This window comes from Leptodactylus fuscus, chromosome 6 (genome assembly GCF_031893055.1).
Source record: "Leptodactylus fuscus isolate aLepFus1 chromosome 6, aLepFus1.hap2, whole genome shotgun sequence".
Lineage (NCBI taxonomy): Eukaryota > Metazoa > Chordata > Amphibia > Anura > Leptodactylidae > Leptodactylus > Leptodactylus fuscus.
Window position 1 is genome coordinate 18213447 of NC_134270.1, and position 18952 is coordinate 18232398.

Consider the following 18952-nt stretch of genomic DNA (forward strand, 5'->3'; position numbering starts at 1 on the left):
ACGATCTTGTCTCTGATGGCCTTGGAATGCTCCTTTGTCTTTCCCATGTTGACCATGTATGAGTGCTGTTCACAAGTTTGGGGAGGGTCTTAAATAGTCAGAAAAGGCTGGAAAAAGAGATAATTAATCCAAACATGTGAAGCTCATTGTTCTTTGTGCCTGAACTACTTCTTAATACTTTAGGGGAACCAAACAGAATTCTGGTGGTTTGAGGGGTTGAATAATAAATGACCCTCTGAATAAACTTTTCACAATTTAAAAAAAAAATAAACAAAGAAATAACATTTTTTGCTGCAGTGCATTTCACACTTCCAGGCTGATCTACAGTCCAAATGTCACAATGCCAGGTTAATTCGGAATGTGTAAACCTGCTAAATCTGCAGGGGGTTGAATACTACTTGTAGGCACTGTAGATTGCCTCAGTGGTTTCTGAATAAGTCCGTTTTTATTCATATGTTAATTAGTCTGGTGCACGATACATCGTGCATTCCTCTCCTGTTGTTTCCTATGGGAGACTGCTGCTGCTGCTGATGACTCAGCTTCCTGTTTGCCTCACACACATAGGAGATAATAGAAGAGAGGAGGCTGCTGGGAACTTCCTGAGCTGGCTGAAAGCTCATTAGCATATTAATAAAAACGGACTTATTCAGAAACCACTGAGGCAATTTACATACTACAGGTAGGTGTGAAGTAGCATCTCTAAAGCCTATGCAAGTATGTGTTTAGATAAAAATTACTTCTCCCAGTGATAGAGCCCCTTTAAATCTTAAGGATGCACCATTATTCGTGTTTACGTCCCACCAGCAGCACAATGATGGGGTTATTTCTGCCCCTGTGTGCTGGCCGGACACAATGGAACCGTTAATGTGCATAATTAATTAATTGGACCTCCCCCTCCCCAACACAATATAAGGAAGGAAGAACTTCCCTCCCAATGTATTTCTTTCTGTTCTGTGCAGTGGGACAGTTTGGGCAGGGGTGAACCTGGGCTTTCTGCTGCCTGAAGCGGCGTCAGAAAGCCCCCCCCCCAGAGGAGGGGTGGAGCTGAAGGGGCGGGGCCGAGCAGAAAGGGGGCAAGGCCGAGCCGAGGGAGCTGTCAGAATCTGTGTGTTAGAACCTCTGTTTCATCATGTGAAGATACTGTTCCAAGGATCTCCACTAGTGGCCGCTATTCAGGTGTCATTATTACTCCTACCACTGGAGGCTGCTGTTCCCTGACTCTTGCCCACAGTTAATGTGGCGAGTATTGCTTCATGACCATGGCCATCTTGTTTCCTGTTTGCAGCCATCTTGTTTCCTGTTTAGGCCTATATATACCCAGAGCATATTATAACCAATGCTTGAGTATTGTGTTTGTTCCCAGTCCTCTAGCTCTGAGGTATTCTTGCTCAGTATACCTTGGCTTATCCTGCTTACCCGCTCCGTGTACCGACTCCTGGCTTCACCCGACTACCCGCTCTGTGTACCGACTCCTGGCTTCATCCGACTACCCACTCTGTGCACTGACCTCTGGCTATCCATCAACCAAGTCTCCTACTCCGCTGTGTCTGCCGTCCTTCCTGGCTATCGGATTCCAGCTGTATCACCAGTATCGTAACAGGAGCGGCATTCGCAGGCAGAGAGCAGGCAGGGAGAGGACCTGCTCTCTGCCTGAGTGTGAGGGGCGGCCGCTGGAGCAGCGCTGCATCCAGCTGCGCCGCCCCAATACACCGCTCGCTTCCCGTGTCGGGCTGCAGACATGGTGACGCTAAGCCAGTCCAGGACAGCTTGTCCTGGACTGGCTTAGGTCAGCAAAAATGCCGCCCTCCCGAGGCCCTGGCATAGCGCCGCCTAAAGCGGTCGCTTCAGGTCACCTCATGGGAGGTGCGGCGCTGAGTTTTTTGTAACATTATTCCGGGTTTTCATTGAGCTGCCGGTGGGGCTTTCTTTTTTTTTTTTTGCCGGCGTTCCCCTGGGCTTCACTTGCACCTTGGGAAGCTCCAGCTTCAATCCCAGTGGCATTTTTAGTTAGACCTGGGCAGGCTGTGTCTTCAGCCTCCTTTTTTCCTGTATCTGGCTTTGGGGCCTCTATGATGTTGTGACTTTCAGCGCATCTTTTGGTGCCAAATATGAAGTTTTCCATCGCCAGTCATGTCTTCACCAGAAATGACGTCTCGAATGACTCCACCATTCTGTTCTTAAACTACTGGAAGCAGGAAGTAGCCAGCTACATGAAGAATCCATTATAGAAAGAACAGTATCACTATTTAAGAAATTGTTTTTGCTAGTCCGTCCTCTTTTTTTTCCCATGAGATCCAGACTATATAGCTTGCTATTGTCTTCCAGAGTTCTGGAAATTGTTCTACCACTTAATAATAATAATAAATTTTATTTATATAGCGCCAACATATTCCGCAGCACTGTACAATTTGTAGGGTTCAAATACAGACAGAAAGATACATTACAAAGAATGTCCTGTAACATGTGGATGGAGCTTGGACAAATAAAGTTAGCCTGAAAAGACATCATATCATGTGGGGTAATGTGGGAGCGGGGACAGAGGAAGGTTAAATTTTGGGGATTTTAATTATAGTACGGAAGGGTTTACGTTAGAAATTGTGATAGGCCTGTGAGAAAAGATGTGTCTTTAGTTTGCGTTTGAAACTGTAGAAATTGGGAGTTAATCTGATTGTCCGGGGTAGAGCATTCCAGAGAAGTGGTGCAACTCGGGAGAAGTCTTGTATACAAGCGTGGGAGGTTCTGATAATAGAGGATGTAAGTGTTAGGTCATTGAGTGAGCGGAGAGCACAGGTTGGGCGGTAGACAGAGATGAGGGAGGAAATGTAGGGAGGTGCGGCATTATGGAGAGCCTTGTGGATGAGAGTGATAACTTTCTATTTTATTCTATAACTAGCAGTTACCCGCAACTTCGTCTGCGGGTTGGTGGTGGTGCCGAACCGCTTATATTTCTTGTCACCCTATCGGTTCCTCCAGTATCTTGTCCCCCCATCTCTGCCCCTAGCTTCATGCCCCCCCATCTTTGCCCCCAGTATCTTGTCCCCCCATCTCTGCTCCCAGTTTCTTCCCCCCATCTGTGCCCCCAGCTTCATGTCCCCCCTTCTCTGCCCCCAGTTAACTTCATCTGCCCCCAGTTTCTTGCCCCCCATCTCTGCCCACAGTTTCTCCCCCTTATCTCTGCCCCAGTCTCATGTCCCCCCATCTCTGCCACCAGCTTCATGCCCCCCATCTCTGCTCCCAGTTTCTTCCCTCCTATCTCTGCCCCCAGTCTCATGTCCCCCATCTCTGCCCTCAGCTTCATGCGCCCCCATCTCTGCCCCCAGTTTCTTCCCCCCAGCTCTGCCCCCAGTCTCATGTCCCCCAATCTCTTCCCCCAGCTTCATGCTCCCCCACCATCTCTGCCTCCAGTTTCTCCCCCCCATGTCTGCCCCCCAGTGTCATGTCCCCCCATCTCTGCCCCAGTTTCATGGCCCCCCATCTCTACCCCCAGTTTCTTTCCCCCCATCTCTGCCCCCCAGTCTCATGTCCCCCCATCTCTGCCCCCAGCTTCATGCCCCCCCCCTACAGTGGCCCCTGTGTAGTACCACTTACCTTTGTCTCTTTCCTATGCTCCTGTGTGTGCTGGCTGCCTGCATAGACTTCTCGTGCTGTTGCCTGTGTGTCGTTTATGTAGCAGAGTGAGCTCCAGCGTCATAGCAACCAGACGCCGGAGCTTGCTGTGCTTCATATAGGACACATAGGCAGCCGGCCCCGAAGTGTATGCAGTCAGCCAGCACACACAAGAGCGAAGGAGACCAAGGTGAGTGTTACTACACGGGGGGAACTGAAGCTGGGGACACCGACCGGGGGATCATTTAGTTCTCTGTGCAGAGTGATTTTCGCTTAGCCTGATGTTGATTATACAACCTGATCATGGTTGGGATGAAGGATCTCCAATAGCGCTCCTTCTCACAATTGGGGTGAATCAGTCGGTCACTGACAGTACTGCCCAGTGCTATCATGGTCTCATGCATGGGATTGAGTTGTTCTCCAGCATGGAGCTCACCACGGTCAGTATCCTTCTGTCACCCAACACCTGTACTGGGTCCAGGGGGCTCCCAAGGACAGTGCCAGCCTTTCTAATCAGCCTGTCAGGTCTATTTCTATACCTGGCTGGTATGCTACTCCCTCAGCAGGCCACTGATGGCTGGTGCTACCACAGAGTTGAAAAAGACGCTAAGAAGTGGCCCCTGGACTCCAAAGGCCCTCAGCCTCCTGAGCAGGTAAAGCCAGCGGTGGCACTTTCTGTGCAGTGCATCAAGGTGATCAGCCCAGTCAAATTTATTATTGAGTCCCCACTTTATTATTGAGGAGCACACACAGGTACTTATAGTTCTTGACTATCTCAATGCTCGTGCCATGACTGTCCACTGGATTCAAAGAACTCCTCCACTTACTAAAGTCCACCACCATCTCCTTGGTCTTCCCAGCATTAGTCCTGAGGTGGTTCTGCTGACACCATTCCACAAAGTCCCAGTTAAATTTCTGTATTCCCCATACGTCAAACAGCAGCACAACAGATGGGGTATTCCTGCCCCTGCGTGCAATTAGGACAGGTGGAATTTTTAATAAAAGAAAACCTCCCCTATAAGAGGTCGGAAGACCTCCCTCTGTAACACTCAGGAGGGCTAGGGCTGGTATCACGGGTAATATATCAGATGTGGCCGGCTTTTAGGGGGTCCCTAGGTCCCAAATGTGCACAAAATCTCCTTTTTGATGTCCCCAACTACCCACCCCCACGTGATATCTGACAATGACAACAGACAACCAGGTCTCAGGGGTAGCCGTTGCTCTTTTACTAGCAGGACAAGGTAATACAAATGTGCATATGGAGTAATTCTTCACATACAATACAGCGTTCTTTGTAGGTAGTGTCCAGTTAGCAAGTGATGGGACTTGGAGCAAGAATGCTTTGGATAGTTTAATTAGTAGTTGCTTGGGTAGTTAAACTTGTATATACTTGTAAAGATGGCCTGTATCCAGGGGGTTAGTCCTCAACAAACTGGGTACACGTATGTAGAAGAGCAAATACAATTTTCAGCAGTGGGGGACCCTCAATTTCTTCCAGAATAGCTATGGGCTTCCTAAATATAGATTTGTCCCAAAGACTTACTTGAATAGAGAGATACGTGTAGACGTCCCAGATGTATGGATAAAACAGGTCCGTAAACTTTAGTGCTTGTAGGCTTGGAGTTTCAGAGGAAAACGCTCTCTGAGGAGAATCTTGAGTACAGAGGAAAAGACATCTCTGTTTGGAGTGCCCTGAGACTTGGCTGCCATTTTCAGCTCCACATGTCTGAGTCTACAGCTAACTCCACACAAAAGACACAGACAAAAGGTCCCCAACCCCCCTAGAGGGGGCTGTAACTCCTCCTCCTCCAGGTCAGTCAAGGGAGCTTGATTGGTCCTGAAGGTCACCTGATCATACTGGACATTCCTTTACACTGACAACTCAAATTACAATGGCAAGTATAGGCGGGTGTAGTTCACAAAACATCCACAAGATGGCGCATTAATAGACCCCCTGTGTGCTGGCTCTGGTAATATATAGAAGGAATGAAGGGGGAGGAAACTCTTTACCTTATATGCAAATGTCCATACCATCTCGGTCTGCAAGGACTATTAAAGGGAATGGGACATCACACCTCCCCTTGTGTTTTTTTCTTTGCTGTGTGTGGGACAGGTGGAGGAGGCTTTTTAGCCTCCTGTATGGTTTGGAGGAAGGTGTCTTAGAGCCTTCTTATTTTCTTATTTTCCTTTTTCTTTCTTTCTGAGAGAAAGATCTGGGTTTATATTCCAGTCTTTAGTCTTACCTGTTACTGACATTTTCTCAGCTGTGTTGCAGCTTGTTCATTACCAGCAGTAAATTAAGCTTACTATGTGGAGGAGTCGATGCGAGAAATTAAAGAATCCATTTCTCAACTCGCCAAAAGACCGCGAGTTGGTTCAAATTTACAGGACACGATGGATAGACGCACAGAGGGTTCTCTGCGCCGCATCTACACCTCAGCTTCAGCTAAAACCTCCATGGGGATTTCAACTAGTGAGGTGGTCCAGTTTCTGCGTAATAACATATCTATGTTACGTAGAGATATTGACTTGGGAGTACCTCGAGATGATTTGTTGGCATTTCTATCCTCCACCTCCATGGCGGAAGCATCTCTTTACCAGGTGAAGATCACGGCAAAGGCGATGACGTTATCCTCTGTAGCAAGACGTCCTCTGTGGTTAAAGCCCTGGAGGGCAGATAACACTTCAAAATACAATCTTTACTCCCTCCCATTTGAAACCGGCAGACTCTATGGTAAAGAGTTAGACTCCATCATGGAGGGGTTGGCTGATAGCAAGGGGAAAAGTCTTCCCCAAAGCTCTAGGGGGAAAACTGGGCCTTCATTTAGGGGGAGAGGGTTCTCTAGGCCATATTCCTCCAGAGGCTGCTTTCAGAAGCGTCTTTCTGACGCCCACTGTCCTCTCCCTCCTCCCCCTCTGCCCGACCCCCTGTTCCAGTAGGAGGTTGCCTTTCTCTTTTTTTCGGGGGCCGGGGTCCATCATATTCAGGACCCCTGGGTGCTTCAGCTCGTCAATTTGGGCTACAGAATAAAATTCATTTTTCACCCCCCGACAACTTTGTAAAAACCCGCGTTTTGTCTGGTCACAAACAGGTTCTTCTAGAGAAGGACATTCAGGAGTACCTGAACAAAGGCGCTCTAGAGCCGGTGCCTCTGGAAGAGCAATCGGTCGGTGTGTATTCTCCAGTATTTCTAGTCCCAAAGACTTCAGGAGGCTGGAGAATGGTAGTCGATTTAAGATCTCTCAACCACCATGTCCTCAAGATCCATTTCCGGATGGAAACCATCAGGTCGGTTCTACCTTTCCTGCAAGTCGGAGACAGTTTTGTCACCTTAGACTTAAGGGACGCCTCTGCATGTCCTGATATTTCCGCCACACAGAAGATTCTTGAGGATTGTGGTTGTGCTGGACGGTACTCTGTGTCATCTACAGTTCACAGCTATTCCGTTCGGGATATCCTTGGCTCCCCACACCTTTACAAAGGTCGTGGCCATGGTCGTTGCAGCTCTTCGAATCCAGGGTATTTTTATCGTACCTTACCGAGACGATTGGCTGTTAAAGGCCCAGCCAGCAGAGGTTCTCGCTGCCCACCTAAGGACTACCATCGCCTTCCTCGAAGAACTAGGATGGCTAATAAATTGGCAAAAGTCTGTGGTTGTCCCTTCCACCAGAATCCAGTTTCTAGGATTCATCTTAGATTCCCGGAAGATGGAGATATCTTTTCCTCCCAATCAGAAAGAGAAGATCTGTCGGGTGGTACATCATCTGGCGGGTACGCGGAAGGTTCAGGTAAGAACGGCAATGAAGGTTTTAGGATTAATGTTGGCGGCTGCGGATGCAGTACCATGGGCACTATGGCATATGCGACCCTTGCAGAGCGAGATCCTCAAGGTATGGAGCCGCAGCCCCTCGGGGCTGGAGAAGCCTATCCAGTTGTCAATCAGAACCCGTCGATCACTGCGATGGTGGTCCCTACTGAAAAAATTGATATCCACGGTCCAGCCCGACTGGACCCTGTTGACGACAGATGCCTCTCTCCATGGTTGGAGAGCGCATCTGGGGGAGACCCTGGCGTGAGGGATGTGGAATCAGCTGGAGAGATCCCAGTCATAAAATTGGTGTGAACTATGCGCAATTTACCGGGCCCTGCTACGCTACGCCCAGTCGCGGCAAGGCAGTCAGAATCAGAACAGACAACATCATAGCAGTTCTTTACCTGAAAAAACAGGGAGCCACAAGATCTCCTCCCCTTCTCAAGCTGACGGATCAGATTTTTTCTTGGGCAGAAGAAAATCTAAGCCATCTCAGTGCGGTGCACATAAAGGGACACTTGAATGTGCTGGCGGACCAGCTCCGCAGAGGCCAAACAATATCGGGCGAATGGTCCCTCAACCAGAGCATCTTTCTCCAACTGACTCAGAAGTGGGGTCTCCCCGAGGTGGATCTGATGGCCACCCAGTACAATGCCAGGGTGAAGAGGTTTTGTTCCCTCTATCAGGAAGACAATCCCTTGGCAGTAGATGACCTTTCAATACCTTGGAGGTTCAGGCTGGTGTACATCTTCCCTCCACTTCCCATGGTGTCAAAGGTATTGACCAAGATCAAACGGGACCAGGTTTCGGTGATTACGATCATACCATTCTGGCTCAAAAGGGCATGGTTTACCCCCCTCATGCAGATGAGTCGAGGGAATTACTGGAGGCTTCCACTTCTTCACAACTTGGTAACCCAGAACAACTGGCTCTGCCAGGACCTGAAGAGGTTCAACCTGACAGCCTGGAGGTTGACCGCACCCTATACGGACATAGAGGACTATCACAGGCCGTGCAAGCAACTTTGGCCTGTTAAAGAGCAGACTCCACTAACAGGAGCTACATGAGAATTGGTAGGATCTACCATCAATGGTGTACAGATAACCAACATTCTAGCTCAGCGGTAGAATCAGTGTTGGAATTCATGCAGAGTGGCCTTGACAAAGGCCTTACTCTGGCAACATTAAAGATACATATAGCTGTTCTTTCGGCCGTATTGGGTGTCAGACTATCTCAGAATCCTCTCATCAGTCAGCTTCTTAAAGGGGCCGCTAGGCTCTGGCCATCCGTTCAGGGCCCAGTCCCATAATGGGATCTGGCCACGGTGCTGCAGGGGCTCTGTGGGGCTCCCTTTGAGCCACTACAAGTAGCGGAACTAAAATTTCTTTCCTACAAGGTGGCTTTTCTCCTAGCCATGACTTTGACAAAGCGCGCTGGAAACTACAGGCCTTGGCAGCTTCAGAGCCATATCTATTGTTTTTTTCCAGATAGGGTACAATTAAGGTACCTCCCAGGCTTTATACCTAAAGTCCCTTCAGGTCAAAATATAAATCACGTAATCTCCCTACCCACCTTTTTCCCTTCTCCAACCTCTCAGGAGGAAGAGAGGTGGAATACATTGGATTTGAAGAGATGTTTGCAGACCTACCTGGAGCGTACTAGGTATTTCAGAAAAGCTAAAAATCTACTCCTGAATTTATCTGGCAGATATAAAGGGGCGAACGCTTCCAAAGGAATCTTAACTAGATGGATCAAAGAAGCCATCTTTCAGGCTTTTCACTCTCAGGGGCTACCTCCTATGAGTTTGTCCGGGCACACTCTGACCAAGCTGTCCCACATCCTGTGCAGAGAGACACTCTGTCTCATTAGACCAAATTTGTTCAGCAGCAACTTGGAGTTCACACTTAACCTTTGTAACGCATTATTGGCTAGATTGCTTTAGCGCGGAGGCAGTTGCCTTCGGCTGCTCCATATTATCATCAGTCTGGCAGGAAGTCCCGCCCTAGGGGGGTTTTCTTGCTACCTCCCCATCCGTTGTGCTGCTGTTTGACGTATGGGGAATGGAGGATGTGATGGGGAGTCCTTTAGAAGAAAAACACCTTCCAACTGCACACATCTCTCCTGCAGAGTTTTTAAGATTCCACTACCTGACATATACGAGTAGAACACCTGCCATCACTGTCGTCCCAAGGGTCCCTCTGCTGAACCGCCCACCAAAGATGTAGTAATTTGGGTAAAGGAATATGTCCAAGACTCAGTGAAGGAGCAAAAGGATTCTATCCCAGTTATGGAAAGATATTGATTCTGGAGTTTCCAGAGATGGCTTGTCATCCATGAAGAACATCTGTTTAGGAGCTGATTTTCTGAACAAAGCTTCCTTGCAGCAGTTTCAGTTGTCTTCTAAGGCCATGGCATTGTCTACTAATGCTCATAGACCCTTGTGGCTCGAGCCACGAAGTACAAAGTGGAGTTCAGGGAACAGAGATCTAGCCAATGGGTCAAAGCACAGGAAATCAGGACAGGAGAAACGCTTACTATAAGTATATAAGATGCTGTGGGCAGGAAGATGCTGTGATACTCAAGGTATGTACAAGTTATATATCACGGCATGAGCCAAAGCAATTACTCTTCTGTAACACAGCAGCAAAACTTACAATAGAGCTAGAAAATCATAAGCGTAGGAGAAGTAGAATGAAGTTTAGTCAGATTTAATAAATTAGAGCACTTTGATTTGTGACTGTCTACAAAGTGTCTTCAATTATTATTATATTACAGATGAAAGGTTTTTTTTTCGGTTACCCAATAAATAGTGACGAAGCCTGCTAATCTGAAAAAAATTCTGTCTGTTAAAGGGATTTTTTAAAGTTTGTTTTCCTAATATATGTGCAAATTTCCAGCCTTGTAACAGCAAAAAAATCCTGAAAAACATATGTTGACTGGTGCATTTTTAATCTAATACCATATATACTCGAGTATAAGCCAAGTTTTTCAACACAGTTTTTGTGCTGAAAAAGTGCGCCTCGGCTTATACTCGCGTCAATATGGTAATTGAAAATGTCACATGACTGGTCCGCAGTGTAAGACACCTGTGGGAGGCTGCTGGGGCAGCGCTGCCTCCAGGACTGCCCCAAGATGTTTCCAGAGCATCTTCTCTGCCTTGGAAACATCTTAAGACGGCCAGGGAGACAGCGCTGCCTCACCAACCACCTATCGGCAGCAGCACTGTTCCAGCGGCCTCCCACAGATGTCTTTTACTGAGGACCAGTTAAATTACCACTCGAGTAAATATGGTAATTGACTCAACCGTATTGACTCGGTTGCATCGGGCCTCCGCTCCAGTCCCGGCCCCCTCCCCCGGCTACATCACATGCCAGGTGACGTGGCCACGTTAGTTCAGGCCCACACCCGGCGTTTGTCGATGACGTCTTACTGCATTTCAGCACAGGCGGCGTCATCACGCCCCCTATGCTGAGACGCAGGAGCAGTGGCGGCAGAAGAGGAGCATCGGCAGCACGAGGTCGGTAAGTATGAGAACTTATTGTTTGTTTTATAATAGGCCGCTACCTGCTGAAGTATTCCCAGCAGGTATTGGCCTATTTACCAACCTCCCCAGGCCTGCTTACTGCCGACCCCGCGTCACCTTATACTATAGGCCGCGAAGGCCGGCAGTGAGTTGGCCTGAGCCACATCTGTGATCCCACTGCCGCTATTATTATACTCGGGGGGTCTTTTCAGACCCCCGAGTATAATAATCGGAGCCCCAGGGGAGGTGAGAGAAAATAATAAACAGTTCTACTCACCTCTCCGGGATCCAATGTTAATCCTAGCCGGCTTCAGGCCTAAATGGTAATATCCCAGATGTCACATGGTCTGGGATATTACCATATAGGCCCAAAGCCTGTGGTAGTAGTAATAGCCTGTTACCGCTAGCACAGGCTTTGGGCCTGTATGGCAACAGGCTGCTACTGCTACTGTCAAGTCTGAGAACATGAATCAAGTTTCATATACTTTATATGTATGATGTGTTTTGGAAATACTAATTTTTCCTACAGTTCTGAGACAAAGGACTTTGAATCCAAGATGGAGTCTATATCCTGTCTTCTACCTCATGGTAGAAGAGGCAGAAGTCTTCAGGTTACAGCAAGGAGGTGGTGCCCAGCTGGATGTCAGAGGTCTGAAGCCAATGGGAGATGGACAGCAGCTCAGGAATGCCAAGGGGGCAGTAACCCCTCCTTTCTTTGTCTCTAAAGTGTGTGTACTTTTCAATAAAGAGTCAGTTGTGCTGAGCTGGGCTAAGGGGCTAGCATGGCTGATGTGATATGGAACTCAGTGTCTGTATCATTATTAGTAGTTTAAACATGCTTATTAATTTGGACTGACTGATTGAGCCATGATATAGTCAATTCGACTACAACAGTTATGATTATGGGTTGGCCTTTTTGGTTTTTTTACTCGCGTATACGCCGCGTAAACGTAACACACATGCGCGTATACGCAAAAAAAAAAACACACGCCCATAGAAAACAATGGCATTTTACAGATGTAATTTTACGTCCGTAAAATGACGGACGTAACAACATAAAATAAAAAAAAACACATTGAAGTCAATGGAATAGCAAAGTTTACAAGTGTAATTTTACACTACAAAATAAGCTAGCGATTACTCAGTGTGAACTTACCCTTAAGAGGCCGAGAGACCTCCCCCCCCTCCTGTGTTTTTTTCTGTCCTGTGTGACTTGACGGGTGGTGGAGGAGAAGAAGGTGTTTGTAAATCCTTCTTCCTCTTTCTTTTCTTCCCTTTCTTTCTTCTGAAGGAAAGATTTAGGTTTTGTCTTACCTGCTGGGTGTTCTGATTGTTCAGCTGTTACAGCTCAGTTACTGCCCAGAAATAAGGTAAAGCGGAGTCTCCAGTTTTTTTTTCTGTGCGTAGTGCAAAAACTAAAGGCACTGATATTATTGCTATGGGCACTCTGTCAGCTGTGTGTGCCTGTCTGTGTTACAGCTGACTGTGGAACCTTCAACTTCCTCTTATGTCAGTGCAGAGTCTTGAGCAGTAGTGTCTATATTGCTGTGGCTTGTGACCTGCCTGTGTTGCAGTCTGCTGTGGAAGTTGTATGGGAGCTTCAGCTTTACCTTTATGTAAGTACAGAGTCTGGAACTCTAGTGTCTATATTGCTGTGGCCTGTGCCGACCTAACTGTGTTTCAATTGGCTGTGGTAGCCTCAGCTTCCCTTTATGTCAGTGCAGAGTCTAAAGGCACTAATATTTTTTGGTATGGCCTGTGCCACCTGCCAGTTGTGGGAGCTTTCAGCAAAGTATAAAGCACTAATATCTATTTCTATGGCCTATACGATTGCTATGACTTGTGTGCACCTGTCTGGCCAAGAAAAAAAAAAACCCACTGCCTTAAAGCGCAGCTAATGTGAACAGCAACCTGTCAGATACAGTGAGGTTTTTTTCAGCAACTCCCACAGCTCAGCTGAGGTAAGCTGAAGGTGTACCAAGTCTGCTCTTGTGAGTGAACAAGTCTTCCCTTTAAAACAAAAAAAAAAGACCTGTCTTTCCCTCAGATGGTGGAGACACCGAAAACACAGTAGGTCCTCGGTTCAACCTGTTGGACCCTGTTGACAACAGATGCATCCCATATGGGGTGGGGACCCCACCTAGACGACAGGACTATACAAGGTCGTTGGAGGAATGCGGAGGAAGGAACCTCCAATTTGAAAGAGCTGAGAGCGGTTTACCTGGCTCTATGTCACTTTGCCCCCTTTCGTAAAGGGAAGGCAGTGAAGGTACGGTCAGACAATATGACCACCGTGATATACCTCAACAAGCAAGGCGGCACCAGATCTCCAGCCCTACTGAAAGAGGCGAACTTAATCTTTAAAAAAAAAAAGTTTTGTTTTTTTGGTTCAGTCTGTAGGGAAACGGACTTTTATGTTGAGTGCACCAGCTCTAGGGTTCAATACTGTTTGTACTCTACCCGAGGACTGGATCTGCCAGCTGTCATCTGCCTGTGGGCTGCCTGCCATTTTCCTACTGACACCTACTGTGTCTGCTTGACTACCTGCACTCATCTCATTTTTGGCTACTTGGGCAGCCATCTGTGGCATCTGCCTGACTCGGCTACTGGCCTCCTAGGGGTGGCTCCCTCTGCCTTGAGTACCTGCTACTAGAGATGAGCGAACAGTGTTCTATCGAACTCATGTTCGATTGGATATTAGGCTGTTCGGCATGTTCGAATCGAATCGAACACCGCGTGGTAAAGTGCGCCATTACTCGATTCCCCTCCCACCTTCCCTGGCGCCTTTTTTGCTCCAATAACAGCGCAGGGTAGGTGGGACAGGAACTACGACACCGGTGACGTTGAGAAAAGTAGGCAAAACCCATTGGCTGCCGAAAACATGTGACCTCTAATTTAAAAGAACAGCGCCGCCCAGGTTCGCGTCATTCTGAGCTTGCAATTCACCGAGGACGGAGGTTTCCGTCCAGCTAGCTAGGGCTTAGATTCTGGGTAGGCAGGGACAGGCTAGGATAGGAAGGAGAAGACAACCAACAGCTCTTATAAGAGCTAAATTCCAGGGAGAAGCTTGTCAGTGTAACGTGGCACTGACGGGCTCAATCGCCGCAACCCAGCTTTCCCAGGATCCTGAATGGAATACACTGAAAGTGTATTCCCGTATACCCTATATATACCCCCGATACCTGTTCCAACGGTGTGCCCCCCCACCTTCACCCCAGAAATACCCTGCAAGTCCCCTAGCAATAGAATTGGGGCTATATACACCCACAATTTTTACTACTGGTATACAGTGCCATTGTCTGACTGGGAATTCAAAGAATATATTGGGGTTACATGCACCCACAATTTTTACTACTGGTATACAGTGCCAGTTTCTGACTGGGAATTCAAAGAATATATTGGGGTTATAAATACCCTCATTTCTTGCTACTGCCATATAGTGCCAGTTTCTGACTGGTAATTCAAAGAATATATTGGGGTTACAAATACCCTCATTTCTTGCTACTGCCATATAGTGCCAGTTTCTGACTGGTAATTCAAAGAATATATTGGGGTTACGTGCACCCACAATTTTTACTACTGGTATACAGTGCCATTGTCTGACTGGGAATTCAAAGAATATATTGGGGTTATAAATACCCTCATTTCTTGCTACTGCCATATAGTGCCAGTTTCTGACTGGGAATTCAAAGAATATATTGGGGTTACGTGCACCCACAATTTTTACTACTGGTATACAGTGCCATTGTCTGACTGGGAATTCAAAGAATATATTGGGGTTATAAATACCCTCATTTCTTGCTACTGGTATATAGTGCCATTGTCTGACTGGGAATTCAAAGAATATATTGGGGTTACGTGCACCCACAATTTTTACTACTGGTATACAGTGCCAGTTTCTGACTGGGAATTCAAAGAATATATTGGGGTTACAAATACCCTCATTTCTTGCTACTGCCATATAGTGCCAGTTTCTGACTGGTAATTCAAAGAATATATTGGGGTTACGTGCACCCACAATTTTTACTACTGGTATACAGTGCCATTGTCTGACTGGGAATTCAAAGAATATATTGGGGTTATAAATACCCTCATTTCTTGCTACTGCCATATAGTGCCAGTTTCTGACTGGGAATTCAAAGAATATATTGGGGTTATAAATACCCTCATTTCTTGCTACTGGTATATAGTGCCATTGTCTGACTGGGAATTCAAAGAATATATTGGGGTTACGTGCACCCACAATTTTTACTACTGGTATACAGTGCCAGTTTCTGACTGGGAATTCAAAGAATATATTGGGGTTACAAATACCCTCATTTCTTGCTACTGCCATATAGTGCCAGTTTCTGACTGGTAATTCAAAGAATATATTGGGGTTATAAATACCCTCATTTCTTGCTACTGGTATATAGTGCCATTGTCTGACTGGGAATTCAAAGAATATATTGGGGTTACGTGCACCCACAATTTTTGCTACTGGTATATAGTGCCAATTTCTAACTGGGAATTCAAAATGCGCAAGGCTCCCGGAAAGGGACGTGGACGAGGCCGTGGGCGAGGTCGGGGGAATGGTTCTGGGGAGCAAGGTAGCAGTGAAGCCACAGGGCGTCCCGTGCCTACTCCTGTGGGGCAGCAAGCATTGCGCCACTCCACAGTGCCAGGGTTGCTTGCCACATTAACTAAACTGCAGGGTACAAACCTTAGTAGGCCCGAGAACCAGGAACAGGTCTTGCAATGGCTGTCAGAGAACGCTTACAGCACATTGTCCAGCAGCCAGTCAGACTCTGCCTCCTCTCCTCCTATTACCCAACAGTCTTGTCCTCCTTCCTCCCAAAATTCCCAAGCTTCACAGAACAATAACCCCAACTGTCCCTGCTCCCCAGAGCTGTTCTCCGCTCCTTTCATTGTCCCTCAACCTGCCTCTTCACGTCACGATTCCACGAACCTAACAGAGGAGCATCTGTGTCCAGATGCTCAAACACTAGAGTCTCCTCCATCTCCGTTCGATTTGGTGGTGGATGACCAGCAACCCACCCTCATCGACGATGATGTGACGCAGTTGCCGTCAGGGCATCCAGTTGACCGGCGCATTGTGCGGGAGGAGGAGATGAGACAGGAGTTGGAAGAGGAAGTGGTGGATGATGAGGACACTGACCCGACCTGGACAGGGGGGATGTCAAGCGGGGAAAAGTAGTGTGGATGTTGAGGCAAGTGCAGCACCAAAAAGGGTAGCTAGAGGCAGAGGCAGAGGTCAGCAGCTTAGGCGAAGCCAGGCCACACCCGGAATCTCCCAAGATGTTCCAGTTCGTACCCAGCCCCGAAAAACTCCCACCTCGAGGGCACGTTTCTCGAAGGTGTGGAGTTTTTTCAAGGAATGCGCCGAGGACAGATATAGTGTTGTCTGCACAATTTGCCTCTCGAAATTGATTAGGGGCTCTGAGAAGAGCAACCTGTCCACCACTTCAATGCGCCGTCATTTGGAATCCAAGCACTGGAATCAGTGGCAGGCAGCAACGGCAGGACAAAGGCCGCCTGCCATTCACGCCACTGCCACTGCCTCTGCCACTGCCTCTGCCTCTGCCACTGCCACTGCTGACTGTGCTGGCGATGCACTCCAGAGGACGAGCCAGGACACCACTTCATCTGCCTCCGCCACTTTGTTGACTTCTCCCTCATCCTCCCCTGTTCCTGTCTTATCTCCTTCTCCTGCACCATCAAAGGCACCATCAGGCGCTTCTTTACAACAACCCACCATCTCTCAGACATTGGAGCGGCGGCAGAAATACACTGCTAACCACCCACACGCGCAAGCCTTGAACGCCAACATCGCTAAACTGCTGGCCCAGGAGATGTTGGCGTTCCGGCTTGTTGAAACTCCCGCCTTCCTGGACCTGATGGCAACTGCGGCACCTCGCTATGCCGTCCCTAGCCGTCACTACTTCTCCCGGTGTGCCGTCCCCGCCTTGCACCAGCACGTGTCACTCAACATCAGGCGGGCCCTTAGTTCCGCGCTTTGCACAAAGGTCCACTTGACCACCAACGCGTGGACAAGTGCATGCGGACAGGGACGCTACATTTCACTGACGGCACACTGGGTGAATGTAGTTGAGGCTGGGACTGCTTCCCAAACTGGCCCGGTGTACCTCGTCTCCCCGCCTAACATTCCTGGCAGGGACACGAGAAGAACACCCCCCTCCTCCTCCTCCTCTACCGCCTCCTCCTCCGCCACCGCCTCCTCCTCCGCCACCGCCTCCTCCTCCGCTGTTAGATTGACCCCAGCTACGAGTTGGAAACGTTGCAGCACTGGCGTTGGTAGACGTCAGCAGGCTGTGCTGAAGCTGATCAGCTTGGGGGACAGACAGCACACTGCCTCCGAGGTGAGGGATGCCCTCCTCGATGAGACGGCAATATGGTTTGAGCCGCTGCACCTGGGCCCAGGCATGGTCGTTTGTGATAACGGCCGGAACCTGGTAGCAGCTCTGGAGCTTGCCGGACTCCAACATGTTCCATGCCTGGCCCACGTCTTCAACCTAGTGGTGCAACGTTTCCTAAAGAGCTACCCCAATGTTCCAGAGCTACTGGTGAAAGTGCGGCGCATGTGCGCCCACTTTCGCAAGTCGACAGTAGCCGCTGCTAGCTTAAAATCTCTCCAGCAACGCCTGCATGTGCCACAACACCGGCTTTTGTGCGACGTCCCCACACGCTGGAACTCAACGTTTCAGATGTTGAATAGAGTGGTTGAGCAGCAGAGACCTTTGATGGAATACCAGCTACAAAACCCTAGGGTGCCACAAAGTCAGCTGCCTCAGTTTCTCATCCATGAGTGGCCATGGATGAGAGACCTTTGTGACATCCTACGGGTGTTTGAGGAGTCCACAAGGAGGGTGAGCTCTGAGGATGCGATGGTGAGCCTTACAATCCCGCTCTTGTGTGTTCTGAGAGAATCCCTGATTGACATCAGGGATAACTCAGATCACACAGAGGAGTCAGGGATAGCATCCGATCCGTCACAGCTGGAGAGTAGGTCCACACATCTGTCCGCTTCATCGCGTTTAATGGAGGAGGAGGAGGAGGAGGAGGAGGAAGAAGAGTTGTCCGATGATGTGATGGTGATACAGGAGGCTTCCGGGCAACTTTGAATCGTCCCATTGTTGCAGCGCGGATGGGTAGACATGGAGGATGAGGAGGAAATGGAGATTGAACTTTCCGGTGGGGCCAGAGGAGTCATGCCAACTAACACTGTGGCAGACATGGCTGAGTTCATGTTGGGGTGCTTTACAACCGACAAGCGTATTGTCAAAATCATGGAGGACAACCAGTACTGGATCTTTGCTATCCTTGACCCCCGGTATAAAAACAACATCTCGTCTTTTATTCCGGTAGAGGGGAGGGCCAATCGCATCAATGCTTGCCACAGGCAATTGGTGCAGAATATGATGGAGATGTTTCCAGCATGTGACGTTGGCGGCAGGGAGGGCAGTTCCTCCAGTAGGCGACCAAGTTCTCACCGGTCCACACAAACGAGGGGCACACTGTCTAAGGTCTGGGACACCTTGATGGCACCCCCTCGCCAAAGTGCCGCCACAGAGGGTCCTAGTGTCACCAGGCGTGAGAAGTATAGGCGCATGTTGCGGGAATACCTTTCCGACCACAGCCCTGTCCTCTCCGACCCCTCTGCGCCCTACACGTATTGGGTGTCGAAGTTGGACCTGTGGCTTGAACTTGCCCTATATGCCTTGGAGGTGCTGTCCTGTCCTGCCGCCAGCGTCCTATCTGAGAGGGTGTTCAGTGCAGCCGGTGGCATCATCACTGACAAGCGCACCCGTCTGTCAGCTGAGAGTGCCGACCGGCTCACTTTGATAAAAATGAACCACCACTGGATAGAGCCTTCATTTTTGTGCCCACCTGTGTAAAGCACCCCAACATGAAACTCCATGTCTGTACTCAACCTCTCCAATTCCTCCGCATCCTCATACTCATCCACCATAAGCGTTGCACAATTCTGCTA

The 18952-nt window shown here is 48.6% G+C and overlaps 1 protein-coding gene and 1 pseudogene across 1 annotated transcript in view; both read left to right on the forward strand.

The window, feature by feature from the left end:
- The window catches only part of LOC142210357 (uncharacterized), a 341635-nt gene that overhangs the window by 224807 nt on the left and 97876 nt on the right, over positions 1-18952 (forward strand). The window lies entirely within an intron of this gene.
- Positions 1-18952, forward strand: part of LOC142210348 (uncharacterized) — a 257779-nt pseudogene that overhangs the window by 159988 nt on the left and 78839 nt on the right.